A 16204-nucleotide genomic window follows, 5' to 3' on the forward strand; every position below is an offset into this window, starting at 1 on the left:
ATCAGCTACGCTCAGGTTACTCCGCTAGCACTTGTCTCCCGGTTGCCATGACGACGTGGCAGCACAGAGCAGGAGACCCTAACATCTTGTTTCTTTATTCGAAAGGCTGCATTTGATAATGTCGTGCTTTCCTAGGCTGTGCAGGAATATAAGGCAAAATATCAGAATTACCAGCTATAGCTGTGGAGACCAGGTCCGAGAACCCTTCTCCACACAATCCTCAGCCTTCCACATGCCTCTTAAGTCGGCATCATCTGTCCATTGCATATTCTACAGGACACGTCAAGCAGAAATCGACATAGCTTTGACTCTAGGACCCAGTATACTCATGTCTCTTTGGGCATGTTTAATATATATAAATATATTTTATATATATATATATATATATATATATATACCTACCTATCACTTAAGACAGCATCTTTAAATAAGATTTTACTCACCGGTAAATCTATTTCTCGTAGTCCGTAGTGGATGCTGGGAACTCCGTAAGGACCATGGGGAATAGACGGGCTCCGCAGGAGACTGGGCACTCTAAAAGAAAGATTAGGTACTATCTGGTGTGCACTGGCTCCTCCCACCATGACCCTCCTCCAGACCTCAGTTAGGATACTGTGCCCGGAAGAGCTGACACAATAAGGAAGGATTTTGAATCCCGGGTAAGACTCATACCAGCCACACCAATCACACCGTATAACTCGTGATACTACACCCAGTTAACAGTATGAAATATAACTGAGCCTCTCAACAGATGGCTCAACAATAACCCTTAGTTAGGCAATAACTACATACAAGTATTGCAGACAATCCGCACTTGGGATGGGCGCCCAGCATCCACTACGGACTACGAGAAATAGATTTACCGGTGAGTAAAATCTTATTTTCTCTGACGTCCTAGTGGATGCTGGGAACTCCGTAAGGACCATGGGGATTATACCAAAGCTCCCAAACGGGCGGGAGAGTGCGGATGACTCTGCAGCACCGAATGAGAGAACTCAAGGTCCTCCTCAGCCAGGGTATCAATTTTGTAGAATTTAGCAAACGTGTTTGCCCCTGACCAAGTTGCAGCTCGGCAAAATTGTAAAGCCGAGACCCCTCGGGCAGCCGCCCAAGATGAGCCCACTTTCCTCGTGGAATGGGCTTTTACTGATTTAGGATGCGGCAATCCAGCCGCAGAATGCTCCAGCTGAATTGTGCTACAAATTCAGCGAGCAATAGTCTGCTTAGAAGCAGGAGCACCTATTTTGTTGGGTGCCTACAGGATAAAAAGCGAGTCAGTTTTCCTGACTCCAGCCGTCCTGGAAATATAAATTTTTAAGGCCCTGACTACGTCCAGTAACTTGGAATCTTCCAAGTCCCTAGTAGCCGCAGGCACTACAATAGGTTGGTTCAAGTGAAAAGCTGATACCACCTTAGGGAGAAACTGGGGACGAGTCCTCAATTCTGCCCTATCCATATGGAAAATCAGATAAGGGCTTTTACATGACAAAGCCGCCAATTCTGACACACGCCTGGCCGAAGCCAAGGCCAATAACATGACCACTTTCCACGTGAGATATTTCAAATCCACAGTTTTAAGTGGCTCAAACCAATGTGATTTTAAGAAACTCAACACCACGTTGAGATCCCAAGGTGCCACAGGAGGCACAAAAGGGGGCTGAATATGTAGCACTCCCTTTACAAATGTCTGAACTCCAGGCAGTGAAGCCAGTTCTTTCTGGAAGAAAATCGACAGAGCCGAAATCTGGACCTTAATGGACCCAATTTTAGGCCCATAGTCACCCCTGACTGTAGGAAGTGCAGAAAACGACCCAGCTGAAATTCCTCTGTTGGGGCCTTCCTGGCCTCACACCACGCAACATATTTTCGCCAAATACGGTGATAATGGTTTGCGGTTACTTCTTTCCTGGCTTTTATCAGCGTAGGAATGACTTTTTCTGGAATGCCCTTTTTCTTTAGGATCCGGAATTCAACCGCCATGCAGTCAAACGCAGCCACGGTAAGTCTTGGAACAGACAGGGCCCCTGCTGTAGCAGATCCTGTCTGAGCGGTAGAGGCCATGGGTCCTCTGATATCATTTCTTGAAGTTCTGGGTACCAAGCTCTTCTTGGCCCATCCGGAACCACGAGTATCGTTCTTACTCCTCGTTTTCTTATTATTCTCAGTACCTTTGGTATGAGAGGCAGAGGAGGGAATACATAAACCGACTGGTACACCCACGGTGTCACTAGAGCGTCCACAGCTTATGCCTGAGGGTCCCTTGACCTGGCGCAATATCTAGTTTTTTGTTTAGGCGGGACGCCATCATGTCCACCTGTGGCCTTTCCCAACGGTTTATCAACAGTTGGAAGACTTCTGGATGAAGTCCCCACTCTCCCGGGTGTAGGTCGTGTCTGCTGAGGAAGTCTGCTTCCCAGTTGTCCACTCCCGGAATGAACACTGCTGACAGTGCTAAGACGTGATTTTCCGCCCATCGGAGAATCCTTGTGGCTTCTGCCATCGCCATCCTGCTTCTTGTGCCGCCCTGTCGGTTTACATGGGCGACTGCCGTGATGTTGTCTGATTGGATCAGTACCGGCTGGTTTTGAAGCAGAGGCCTTGCCAGACTTAGGGCATTGTAAATGGCCCTCAGTTCCAGAATATTTATGTGTAGGGACGACTCCTGACTTGACCAAAGTCCTTGGAAATTTCTTCCCTGTGTGACTGCCCCCCAGCCTCGAAGGCTGGCATCCGTGGTTACCAGGACCCAGTCCTGTATGCCGAATCTGCGGCCCTCTTGAAGATGAGCACTCTGCAGCCACCACAGTAGAGATACCCTGGTCCTTGGAGACAGGGTTATCAGCCGATGCATCTGAAGATGCGATCCCGACCACTTGTCCAAGAGGTCCCACTGAAAGGTTCTTGCATGGAACCTGCCGAATGGAATTTTGCTTCTTAAGAAGCTACCATTTTTCCCAGGACTCGTGTGCAGTGATGCACCGATACCTGTTTTGGTTTCAGGAGATCTCTGACTAGAGATGACAGCTCCTTGGCTTTCTCCTGCGGGAGAAACACTTTTTTCTGTTCTGTGTCCAGAACCATCCCCAGGAACAGTAGGCGTGTGGTAGGAACCAGCTGTGACTTTGGAATGTATAGAATCCATCCGTGCTGTTGTAGCACTTCCCGAGATAGTGCTACTCCGACCAACAACTGCTCCTTGGACCTCGCCTTTATAAGGAGGTCGTCCAAGTACAGGATAATTAAAACTCCCTTTTTTCGAAGGAGTATCATAATTTCTGCCATTACCTTGGTAAAGACCCTCGGTGCCGTGGACAGTCCAAACGGCAGTGTTTGGAATTGGTAATGGCAATCCTGTACCACAAATCTGAGGTACTCCTGGTGAGGATGGTAAATGGGGACATGTAGGTAAGCATCCTTGATGTCCAGGGATACCATGTAATCCCCCTCCTCCAGGCTTGCAATAACCGCCCTGAGCGATTCCATCTTGAACTTGAATTTTTTTATGTATGTGTTCAAGGATTTCAAATTTAAAATGGGTCTCACCGAACCGTCCGGTTTCGGTACCACAAACAGTGTGGAATAGTAACCCCGTCCTTGTTGAAGTAGGGGCACCTTGACTATCACCTGCTGGGAATACAGCTTGTGAATTGCCTCTAGCACAGCCTCCCTGCCTGAGGGAGTTGTCGGCAAGGCAGATTTGAGGAAACGGCGGGGGGAGACGCCTCGAATTCCAGCTTGTACCCCTGAGATACTACTTGAAGGATCCAGGGATCACCTGTGAGCGAGCCCACTGATCGCTGAAATTTTTGAGGCGGCCCCCCACCGTACCTGGCTACGCCTGTGGAGCCCCCGCGTCATGCGGTGGACTCAGAGGAAGCAGGGGAAGAATTTTGATTCTGGGAACTGGCTGACTGGTGCAGCTTTTTCCCTCTTCCCTCGTCTCTGTGCAGAAAGGAAGCGCCTTTGACCCGCTTGCTTTTCTGAAGCCGAAAGGACTGTACCTGATAATACAGTGCTTTCTTAGGCTGTGAGGAAACCTGAGGTAAAAAAATTTCTTCCCAGCTGTTGCTGTGGATACGAGGTCCCAGAGACCATCCCCATACAATTCCTCACCCTTATAAGGCTCTATATGCCTTTTAAAGTCAGCATCACCTGTCCAGTGTCGGGTCTCTAATACCCTCCTGACAGAATGGACATTGCATTAATTCTGGATGCCAGCCGGCAAAATATCCCTCTGTACATCCCTCATATATAAGACGACGTCTTATGTTCGCAAAATAGTATCCCTGTTTGACAGGGTTACAGACCACGCTGCAGCAGCACTATCTGCAGGTCTCAGTCTAGTACCTGAGTGTGTAAATACAGACTTCAGGATAGCCTCCTGCTTTTTATCAGCAGGTACCTTCAAAGTGGCCGTATCCTAAGACGGCAGTGCCACCTTTTTTGACAAACATGTGAGCGCCTTATCCACCCTAGGGGATATCTCCCAGCGTAACTTATCCTCTGGCAGGAAAGGGTACGCCATCAGTAACTTTTTAGAAATTACCAGTTTGTTATCGGGGGAACCCACGCTTTTTCACACTTCATTCACTCATTTGATGGGGGAACAAAACACTGCCTGCTTTTTCTCCCCAAACATAAAACCCTTTTTTAGTGGTACTTGGGTTAATGTCAGAAATGTGTAACACATTTTTTATTGCCGGGATCATGTAACGGATGTTCCTAGTGGATTGTGTATATGTCTCAACCTCGTCGACACTGGAGTCAGACTCCGTGTCGACATCTGTGTCTGCCATCTGAGGGAGCGGGCGTTTTTGAGCCCCTGATGGCCTTTGAGACGCCTGGGCAGGCGCGGGCTGAGAAGCCGGCTGTCCCATAGCTGTTACGTCATCCAGCCTTTTATGTAAGGAGTTGACACTGTCGGTTTATACCTTCCACCTATCCATCCACTCTGGTGTCGGCCCCACAGGGGGCGACATCACATTTATCGGCATCTGCTCTGCCATCACATAAGCCTCCTCATCAAACGTGTCGACACAGCCGTACCGACACACCGCACTCACACACAGGGAATGCTCTGACTGAGGACAGGACCCCACACAGCCCTTTGGGGAGACAGAGAGAGAGTATGCCAGCACACACCAGAGCGCTATATAATTTTGGGATTAACACTATATTGAGTGAATTTTTCCCAATAGCTGCTTGTATATACAATATTGCGCCTAAATTTTGTACCCCCCCCCTCTCTTTTTAACCCTTTGAGCCTGAAAACTACAGGGGAGAGCCTGGGGAGCTGTCTTCCAGCTGCACTGTGAAGAGAAAATGGCGCCAGTGTGCTGAGGGAGAAGCCCCGCCCCTTTTTCAACTGACTTTCTCCCGCTTTTTCTGGAATACTGGCAGGGGTAATTTTACATCTATATAGCCTCTAGGACTATATATGATGTAGATTTGCCAGCCAAGGTGTCATATATTGCCCTCAGGGCGCCCCCCCCAGCGCCCTGCACCCTCAGTGACCGGAGTGTGAAGTGTGCATGAGGAGCAATGGCGCACAGCTGCAGTGCTGTGCGCTACCTTGGTGAAGACCGAAGTCTTCTGCCGCCGATTTTCCGGACCTCTTCTTGCTTCTGGCTCTGTAAGGGGGACGGCGGCGCGGCTCCGGGAACGAACACCAAGGCCAGTTCCATGCGGTCGATCCCTCTGGAGCTAATGGTGTCCAGTAGCCTAAGAAGCCCAAGCTAGCTGCAAGCAGGTAGGTTCGCTTCTTCTCCCCTTAGTCCCTCGATGCAGTGAGCCTGTTGCCAGCAGGTCTCACTGTAAAATAAAAAACCTAAAATAAACTTTCTTTCTAGGAGCTCAGGAGAGCCCCTAGTGTGCATCCAGCTCGGCCGGGCACAGAAATCTAACTGAGGTCTGGAGGAGGGTCATGGTGGGAGGAGCCAGTGCACACCAGATAGTACCTAATCTTTCTTTTAGAGTGCCCAGTCTCCTGCGGAGCCCGTCTATTCCCCATGGTCCTTACGGAGTTCCCAGCATCCACTAGGACGTCAGAGAAATATATATATATTTCTATATATACACATATATATATATATATATATATCTATATGCATACCAGGGTCTCAATCTCTGCTGATAAGGTACCTGTCCACGCTGCCACAGCGCTATAAACCCATGCCGACACAATCGCCGGTCTGAGTAGTATACTAGAATGTGCACGCTATCTGCAGGATCCCTGAGAATAGCTAGTGCATACCCTCCAACTGTACCTTTTTAATAGGTACAGTACCTTTTTTTCATGGTCTGTACCGATTTTTGCCTCTCCAAACTTCCATTGAAAGTATAGGAAAAGGGGCGTGGCCACGCCCCCTTTACACGCGGCCACGCCCCTTTTTCGGATTTGTACCGATTTTTCTGTGTAAAATGTTGGAGGGTATGCTAGTGCTACCTTCTGGGCAAACGGGACACCCTAGGGGAAGATTCCCATCACATCCTGGCCCTAGTGGGGAAAGGATACTGCTTGAGAATTTTTTGTGGGAAGCTGCAGTCTCTTGTCTGGAGTTTCCCGCTCTTTTTCCTCATGAGAGGAGGGAAATTTACCTCAGCTTTCTTCCCCTTAACATGTGTACCCTTGTGTCAGGGAAAAATGAGTCATCAGTGATATGCAAATCATCTTTTATTACAATAATCATATATTGAATACCTTTCAGCCATCTTGGCTGTAACTTTGCATTATCGTAGTCGACACTGGAGTCAAACTCTGTGTCGATATCAGTGTTTATAATTTTGGATAGTGAGCATTGTGAGACTCTGAAGGTCTCTGTGACATAGGGACAGACATGGGTAGATTTCCTGTCTGTTCTCTAATCTTTTGTGCAATAAATTCACCTCAGCTCTTACACATAAGTCACATATCCAAACAGGTGTCGGCGTTGTCGACGGAGACACCCTCTCACACACATATTTGCTCTATCTCCTCCTTAGGGGAGCCTTTTACCTCAGACATGTCGACACACACGTACCGACACACCACACACACAGGGGATGCTCTATTTGAAGACAGTTCCCCCACAAGGCCCTTTGGAGAGACGGAGAGAGAGTATGCCAGCACACACCCCAGCGCTATATGACCCGAGGAATCACACAGTAACTTAGTGTTAACCCAGTAGCTGCTGTATATATTGTTTTTACGCCAAATTTATGTGCCCCCCCTCTCTTTTACACCCTCTCTATCGTGCAGGGGAGAGCCTGGGGAGCTTCCTCTCAGCGGATCTGTGGAGAGAAAATGGCGCTGGTGAGTGCTGAGGAAGAAGGCCCCGCCCCCTCAGCGGCGGGCTTCTCCCCCGATTTTGTGTAAAATTAATGGTGGGGGCTCATGCATATAACAGTGTCCAACTGTATATATGCTGCTTTTGCCAGGAGGTACTTAATTGCTGCCCCCCCCCCCCTGCGCCCTGCACCCTACAGTGACCGGAGTGTGTGGGTGTAATGCGGGAGCAATGGCGCACAGGTGCAGTGCTGTGCGCTACCTCATGTGAAGACAGGAGTCTTCTGCCGCCGATTTCGATGTCTTCTTGCTTCCGCCGGCTTCTGTCTTCTGGCTCTGCGTGGGGGACGGCGGCGCGGCTCCGGACGACAAGGTCAGGTCCTGTGTTCGATCCCTCTGGAGCTAATGGTGTCCAGTAGCCTAAGAAGCGCAACCTAGCCGCAGTTAGTAGGTTTGCTTCTCTCCCCTCAGTCCCTCGTAGCAGAGAGTCTGTTGCCAGCAGAAGCTCTCTGAAAATAAAAAACCTAACTAAAATACTTTCTTATTAGCAAGCTCAGGAGAGCCCACTAAAAGCACCCAGCTCTGGCCGGGCACAGATTCTAACTGAGGTCTGGAGGAGGGACATAGAGGGAGGAGCCAGTGCACACCAGTAGTACTAAATCTTTCTTAGAGTGCCCAGTCTCCTGCGGAGCCCGTCTATTCCCCATGGTCCTTACAGAGTCCCCAGCATCCACTAGGACATTAGAGAAATAAAAAATATATAAGTAAACCAATGTGCATAAAAAGAAGCCATAATACAATTGTATAATCCAAGTTACTGTCTCTAGTAGATCAGTAACTATAACTAAGCTATTTGTGGCCTCAACCTAGCCATCTCTCAATAGAGGACCCCTTTCCCTTGGGTCAACCTAACCGCTAAGCAAATCACATATATGGTGAGATTTACCAATCCCGAGTCTGAAAAGGATAAATGGAGGTGTTGCCCCTGGCAGACAATCAGATTGTCACTATCATTTTATAAAATGTACTAATTCAGTTATAGAATCTGATTGATTGTTAGGGTAAACAATATCACTTGCCCTCTTTAAAAGGTTAGATAAATCTCCCCCATAGTTTAACATGTCTGGTGAAGAAAAGAAACAGAGCAAGACAAGACAAAACCAGCAGGAGGAATCTTGGTCAGTAACACGCAGACGTCAAGTGAGGCAGCAGCAATTGTGAGTCAGTGAGAAAGCAGCGGTCAGCAGAAACTATCCCACCAATACACTAAGGTGGCTAATACAAATAGAATATATTATTGGCATCACATTGAAGCCAAACCTGGACTAATATAGATTTGAGTATTAGTTGTAGACACAATTGTGCCAAGGCTGGAGCATATGAGTTGTCCAGCTCCAGGCACTCTGCTACTGCATACGAAGGCTCCCTGCAAGCCATGCCATGCAAGGGTCTTATAATGTGTGCTGCAGGCTGTGGGTGCATGTCCATAGATAGACTTGTGACAGTTTAGTTAAACACGTGTTAGCAAGATCCAGCCTAACAAAGATGGCAGCTGACCACAGCTGTTTAGTGGCTGCAGCACCCTCCCTCCATTTCCTTTATTCAGATTCCAAATGAATGACACATGCAAAGTAATATTAAATTACAACCCTTATGAATGTAAAAAAAGGGCTACTGATTTGAAGACCACATTGGGGGTGATTCCGAGTTGATCGTAGCCCTGCAAAATTTTACAGGGCTACAATCATGACCATAGACATGCAGGGGGATGCCAAGCACAGGGCTATCCCGCCACGCATGTCAGTGCTGGTTCCTCCCGGCAGAAGTGCAAAAGCATTGCACAGTGGCGATGCTTTTGCACTTTAGGAGTAGCTCCCGGCCAGCGCAGCTTTAGCGTGCTGGCCGGGAGCTACTTGTTGCTCCCCAGCCCGCAGCGGCTGCATGTGACGTCACGTAGCTGCTGCGGCCCGACCCCCGCACGGTCTGGCCATGCCTGCGTTGGCCGGACCGCACCTACGAAGCGGTGGCCAAACGCTGCCGTTCCGCCACCCCCTCCCCAGCGACCGCTTCTGCCTGTCAATCAGGCAGAGGCGATCGTAGCGCAGCACCGGCGCAGTTCTGACCCGATCGCACCGCTGCGCTAAACTGCAGCTTGCGATCGGGTCAGAATCCTTTGCCGACATCTACATAATGTACTGATTCCCCTCTTTGGGACACAAAATCCCTATATCCTATGTGTTGTTCTCTTAGGGGGTAATTCAGAATTGATCGCAGCAGCAAATTTGGTAGCAGTTGGGCAAAACCATGTGCACTGCAGATGTGGAAGATATAACATGTGCAGAGAGAGTTAGATTTGGGTGGGTTATATTGTTTCTGTGCAGGGTAAATACTGGCTGCTTTATTTTTACACTGCAATTTAGATTTCAGTTTGAACACACCCCACCCAAATCTAACTCTCTCTGCACATGTTATATCGGCCCCACCTGCAGTGCACATGGGCCCTCATTCCGAGTTGTTCGCTCGGTAAATTTCATCGCATCGCAGCGATTTTCCGCTTAGTGCGCATGCGCAATGTCCGGACTGCGACTGCGCCAAGTAAATTTGCTATGAAGATAGGATTTTTACTCACGGCTTTTTCTTCGCTCCGGCGATCATAGTGTGATTGACAGGAAATGGGTGTTACTGGGCGGAAACACGGCGTTTTATAGGCGTGTGGATAAAAACGCTACCGTTTCCGGAAAAAACGCGGGAGTGGCTGGAGAAACGGGGGAGTGTCTGGGCGAACGCTGGGTGTGTTTGTGACGTCAAACCAGGAACGACAAGCACTGAACTGATCGCAGATGCCGAGTAAGTCTGAAGCTACTCTGAAACTGCTACGAGGTGTGCAATCGCAATATTGCGAATACATCGTTCGCAATTTTAAGAAGCTAAGATTCACTCCCAGTAGGCGGCGGCTTAGCGTGTGCAATACTGCTAAAATCGCCTTGCGAGCGAACAACTCGGAATGAGGGCCATGGTTTTGCCCAACTGCTAACAAATTTGCTGCTGCGATCAACTCTGAATTAGACCTTTTGTTCTACAATTTACGTTCATATAAAGATTTTCATTGGAACAATCTAATATAATGCATTAAGAAATAAGCAATCTGTGGTATTCCTTATTAAGTGTCTCTCCTAGTGGCTCAACCAGTGCTATATTATATCAAAACCATGTTGCCTTATAGCGTCCTGGTGGCTATGTTTTTTGGGATGTTCCTCCATTTTCATCAGATCAAAAAGGATACATGGATGAATGGTTACTGACCGTAGGTGAGCAGATTGTGGAATTGCCATGGGGATCTCAGTATAAGCCATTGGGTTAATTTTGTCTTTTTTTCCACCAAATGTTAAAAGCTTTTTTTTTTCAGCAACATATCCCACTATATGCTGGTATGTGTTGCATGCTATATGATATCCTGAGATGCCATATGCCAATACATACAGCTTAGGGGGCCCTCATTACATATTGCACTGGGCAGAGGCAGAACTCTGGGAGGCAACGGAGTCATCTGCCGCCGGGCTCCTGCTCTGAAGGGGGCACCTCTTCTCCCATTCTGTGACACCATTGAATTAAGTTAATTGATAGCTGTTGCTGTCTTTTCAGTGGCCAACTTCCTCACTGGTCCCTGCACGCTACAAATCACACCCTGTTTTATTATACTGTAGATACACATTTTACAAGTGTCACACCCAGGATTAGAAACCACAACCTATTACACTGGAAGCAGACACCTTACTGATGAAGCTGTTTGCTCCTGTATAGGAAATAATAAGAATTTACTTACCGATAATTCTATTTCTCGTAGTCCGTAGTGGATGCTGGGAACTCCGTAAGGACCATGGGGAATAGCGGCTCCGCAGGAGACTGGGCACAAAAGTAAAGCTTTAGGACTACCTGGTGTGCACTGGCTCCTCCCCCCATGACCCTCCTCCAAGCCTCAGTTAGGATACTGTGCCCGGACGAGCGTACACAATAAGGAAGGATTTATGAATCCCGGGTAAGACTCATACCAGCCACACCAATCACACCGTACAACTTGTGATCTGAACCCAGTTAACAGCATGATAACAGAGGAGCCTCTGGATAGATGGCTCACAACAATAACCCGATTTAGTTAACAATAACTATGTACAAGTATTGCAGACAATCCGCACTTGGGATGGGCGCCCAGCATCCACTACGGACTACGAGAAATAGAATTATCGGTAAGTAAATTCTTATTTTCTCTAACGTCCTAGTGGATGCTGGGAACTCCGTAAGGACCATGGGGATTATACCAAAGCTCCCAAACGGGCGGGAGAGTGCGGATGACTCTGCAGCACCGAATGAGAGAACTCCAGGTCCTCCTCAGCCAGGGTATCAAATTTGTAGAATTTAGCAAACGTGTTTTCCCCTGACCAAGTAGCTGCTCGGCAAAGTTGTAAAGCCGAGACCCCTCGGGCAGCCGCCCAAGATGAGCCCACCTTCCTTGTGGAATGGGCTTTTACAGATTTTGGCTGTGGCAGGCCTGCCACAGAATGTGCAAGCTGAATTGTATTACAAATCCAACGAGCAATAGTCTGCTTAGAAGCAGGAGCACCCAGCTTGTTGGGTGCATACAGGATAAACAGCGAGTCAGATTTTCTGACTCCAGCCGTCCTGGAAACATATATTTTCAAGGCCCTGACTACGTCCAACAACTTGGAGTCCTCCAAGTCACTAGTAGCCGCAGGTACCACAATAGGTTGGTTCAGATGAAACACTGAAACCACCTTAGGGAGAAAATGAGGACGAGTCCTCAATTCCGCCCTGTCTGAATGGAAGATCAGATAAGGGCTTTTACAGGATAAAGCCCGCCAATTCTGACACGCGCCTGGCCGAGGCCAGGGCCAACAACATGACCACTTTCCATGTGAGATATTTTAACTCCACAGATTCAAGTGGTTCAAACCAATGTGACTTTAGGAACCCCAAAACTACATTGAGATCCCAAAGTGCCACTGGAGGCACAAAAGGAGGCTGTATATGCAGTACCCCTTTTACAAACGTCTGAACTTCAGGAACTGAAGCTAGTTCTTTCTGGAAGAAAATTGACAGGGCCGAAATTTGAACCTTAATGGACCCCAATTTTAGGCCCATAGACACTCCTGTTTACAGGAAATGCAGGAATCGACCTAGTTGAAATTCCTCCATCGGGGCCTTACTGGCCTCGCACCACGCAACATATTTTCGCCAAATGCGGTGATAATGCTTTGCGGTTACATCCTTCCTGGCTTGATCAGGGTAGGGATGACTTCATCCGGAATGCCTTTTTCCTTCAGGATCCGGCGTTCAACCGCCCTGCCAACAAACGCAGCCGCGGTAAGTCTTGGAAAAGACAGGGTCCTTGCTGGAGCAGGTCCCTTCTTAGAGGTAGAGCCCACGGGTCCTCCGTGAGCATCTCTTGAAGTTCCGGGTACCAAGTCCTTCTTGGCCAATCCGGAGCCACGAGTATAGTTCTTACTCCCCTCCGTCTTATAATTCTCAGTACTTTTGGTATGAGAGGAAGAGGAGGGAACACATACACTGACTGGTACACCCACGGTGTTACCAGAGCGTCCACAGCTATTGCCTGAGGGTCCCTTAACCTGGCGCAATACCTGTCCAATTTTTTGTTTAGGCGGGACGCCATCATGTCCACCTTTGGTTTTTCCCAACGGTTTACAATCATGTGGAAGACTTCTGGGTGAAGTCCCCACTCTCCCGGGCGAAGGTCGTGCCTGCTGAGGAAGTCTGCTTCCCAGTTGTCCACTCCCGGAATGAACACTGCTGACAATGCTATCACATGATTTTCCGCCCAGCGAAAAATCCTTGCAGCTTCTGCCATTGCCCTCCTGCTTCTTGTGCCGCCCTGTCTGTTTACGTGGGCGACTGCCGTGATGTTGTCCGACTGGATCAGCACCGGCTGACCTTGAAGCAGAGGTCTTGCTTGGCTTAGGGCATTGTAAATGGCCCTTAGCTCCAAAATATTTATGTGAAGTGATGTCTCCAGGCTTGACCACAAGCCCTGGAAATTTCTTCCCTGTGTGACTGCTCCCCAGCCTCGCAGGCTGGCATCCGTGGTCACCAGGACCCAGTCCTGAATGCCGAATCTGCGGCCCTCTAGAAGATGAGCACTCTGCAACCACCACAGGAGAGACACCCTTGTCTTTGGTGACAGGGTTATCCGCTGATGCATCTGAAGATGCGATCCGGACCATTTGTCCAGCATGTCCCACTGGAAAGTTCTTGCGTGGAATCTGCCGAATGGAATTGCTTTGTAGGAAGCCACCATTTTTCCCAGGACCCTTGTGCACTGATGCACTGACACTTGGCCTGGTTTTAGGAGGTTTCTGACTAGTTCGGATAACTCCCTGGCTTTCTCCTCCGGGAGAAACACCTTTTTCTGGACTGTGTCCAGGATCATCCCTAGGAATAGAAGACGTGTCGTCGGGATCAGCTGCGATTTTGGAATATTGAGAATCCAACCGTGCTGCCGCAACACTACTTGAGATAGTGCTACCCCGACTACCAACTGTTCCCTGGATCTTGCCCTTATCAGGAGATCGTCCAAGTAAGGGATAACTAAAACTCCCTTCCTTCGAAGGAGTATCATCATTTCGGCCATTACTTTGGTAAAGACCCGGGGTGCCGTGGACAAACCAAACGGCAGCATCTGAAACTGATAGTGACAGTTCTGTACCACAAACCTGAGGTACCCTTGGTGAGAAGGGTAAATTGGGACATGGAGATAAGCATCCTTGATGTCCAGAGACACCATATAATCCCCTTCTTCCAGGTTCGCAATCACCGCTCTGAGTGACTCCATCTTGAATTTGAACCTTTGTATGTAAGTGTTAAAGGATTTCAGATTTAAAATAAGTCTCACCGAGCCGTCCGGCTTCGGTACCACAAACAGCGTGGAATAATACCCCTTTCCCTGTTGTAGGAGGGGTACCTTGATTATCACCTGCTGGGAATACAGCTTGTGAATGGCTTCTGCTGCAGCCTTTTTCCTCTCCCTCTGCCACGGGGCAGAAATGAGGAGTCTTTTGCCCGCTTGCCCTTATGGGGCCTAAAGGACTGCGCCTGATAATACGGCGTCTTCTTATGTTGAGAGGCTACCTGGGGTAAAAATGTGGATTTCCCAGCCGTTGCCGTGGCCACCAGGTCTGTTAGACCTACCCCAAATAACTCCTCCCTTTTATAAGGCAATACTTCCATATGCCTTTTGGAATCAGCATCACCTGACCACTGTCTTGTCCATAACCCTCTTCTGGCAGAAATGGACAGCGCACTTACTCTTGATGCCAGTCGGCAAATATCCCTCTGTGCATCACGCATATATAGAAATGCATCTTTTAAATGCTCTATAGTCAGTAATATACTGTCCCTATTTAGGGTGTCAATATTGTCAGTCAGGGAATCCGACCAAGCCACCCCAGCACTGCACATCCAGGCTGAGGCGATTGCTGGTCGCAGTATCACACCCGTGTGAGTGTATATACATTTTTAGGATATTTTCCTGCTTTCTGTCAGCAGGTTCCTTAAGGGCGGCCGTATCCAGGGACGGTAGTGCCACCTGTTTAGACAAGCGTGTGAGCGCTTTATCCACCCTAGGGGGTGTTTCCCAACGTGCCCTATCCTCTGGCGGGAAGGGGTATGATGCTAATAACTTTTTAGGAATTAACAGTTTTTTTTTCGGGGGAAACCCATGCATCATCACACACTTCATTTAATTCCTCAGATGCAGGAAAAACTACCGGCAGTTTTTTCTCACCCAACATAATACCCTTTTTAGTGGTACTGGTATTATCAGAAATATGTAAAACATTTTCCATAGCCTCAATCATGTAACGTGTGGCGCTACTGGAAGTCACATTCGTCTCTTAATCGTCGACACTGGAGTCAGTATCCGTGTCGGCGTCTGTATCTGCCATCTGAGGTAACGGGCGTTTTAGAGCCCCTGATGGCTTTTGAGACACCTGGACAGGCACAGGCTGAGTAGCCGGCTGTCTCATGTCATCAATCTTTTGTAAAGAGCTGACACTGTCACGTAATTCCTTCCATAAGCTCAGCCACTCAGGTGTCGACTCCCTAGGGGGTGACATCTCCATTACAGGCAATTGCTCCGCCTCCACACCATTTTCCTCCTCATACATGTCGACACAATCGTACCGACACACAGCACACACACAGGGAATGCTCTGATAGAGGACAGGACCCCACTAGCCCTTTGGGGAGACAGAGGGAGAGTATGCCAGCACACACCAGAGCGCTATATATATACAGGGATAACCTTATAGAAGTGTTTTTCCCCTTATAGCTGCTGTTTTATTAATACTGCGCCTAATTAGTGCCCCCCTCTCTTTTTTAACCCCTTTCTGTAGTGTAGTAACTGCAGGGGAGAGCCAGGGAGCTTCCCTCCAACGGAGCTGTGAGAGAAAATGGCGCCAGTGTGCTGAGGAGATAGGCTCCGCCCCTTTTTCGCGGACTTTTCTCCTGCATTTTTATGGATTCTGGCAGGGGTTAAAATACATCCATATAGCCCTGGGGGTTATATGTGATGTATGTTTGCCAGCCAAGGTGTTTTTATTGCTGCTCAGGGCGCCCCCCCCCAGCGCCCTGCACCCTCAGTGACTGCAGTGTGAGGTGTGTATGAGGAGCAATGGCGCACAGCTGCAGTGCTGTGCGCTACCTTGGTGAAGACTGATGTCTTCTGCCGCCGATTTTCCGGACCTCTTCTTGCTTCTGGCTCTGTAAGGGGGCCGGCGGCGCGGCTCTGGGACCGGACTCCGAGGCTGGGCCTGTGTTCGGTCCCTCTGGAGCTAATGGTGTCCAGTAGCCAAGAAGCCCAAGCTGGCTGCAAGCAGGCAGGTTCGCTTCTTCTCCCCTTAGTCCCTC

The sequence above is a fragment of the Pseudophryne corroboree genome, chromosome 3 (genome assembly GCF_028390025.1).
Source record: "Pseudophryne corroboree isolate aPseCor3 chromosome 3, aPseCor3.hap2, whole genome shotgun sequence".
NCBI classification, from domain to species: Eukaryota; Metazoa; Chordata; class Amphibia; order Anura; family Myobatrachidae; genus Pseudophryne; species Pseudophryne corroboree.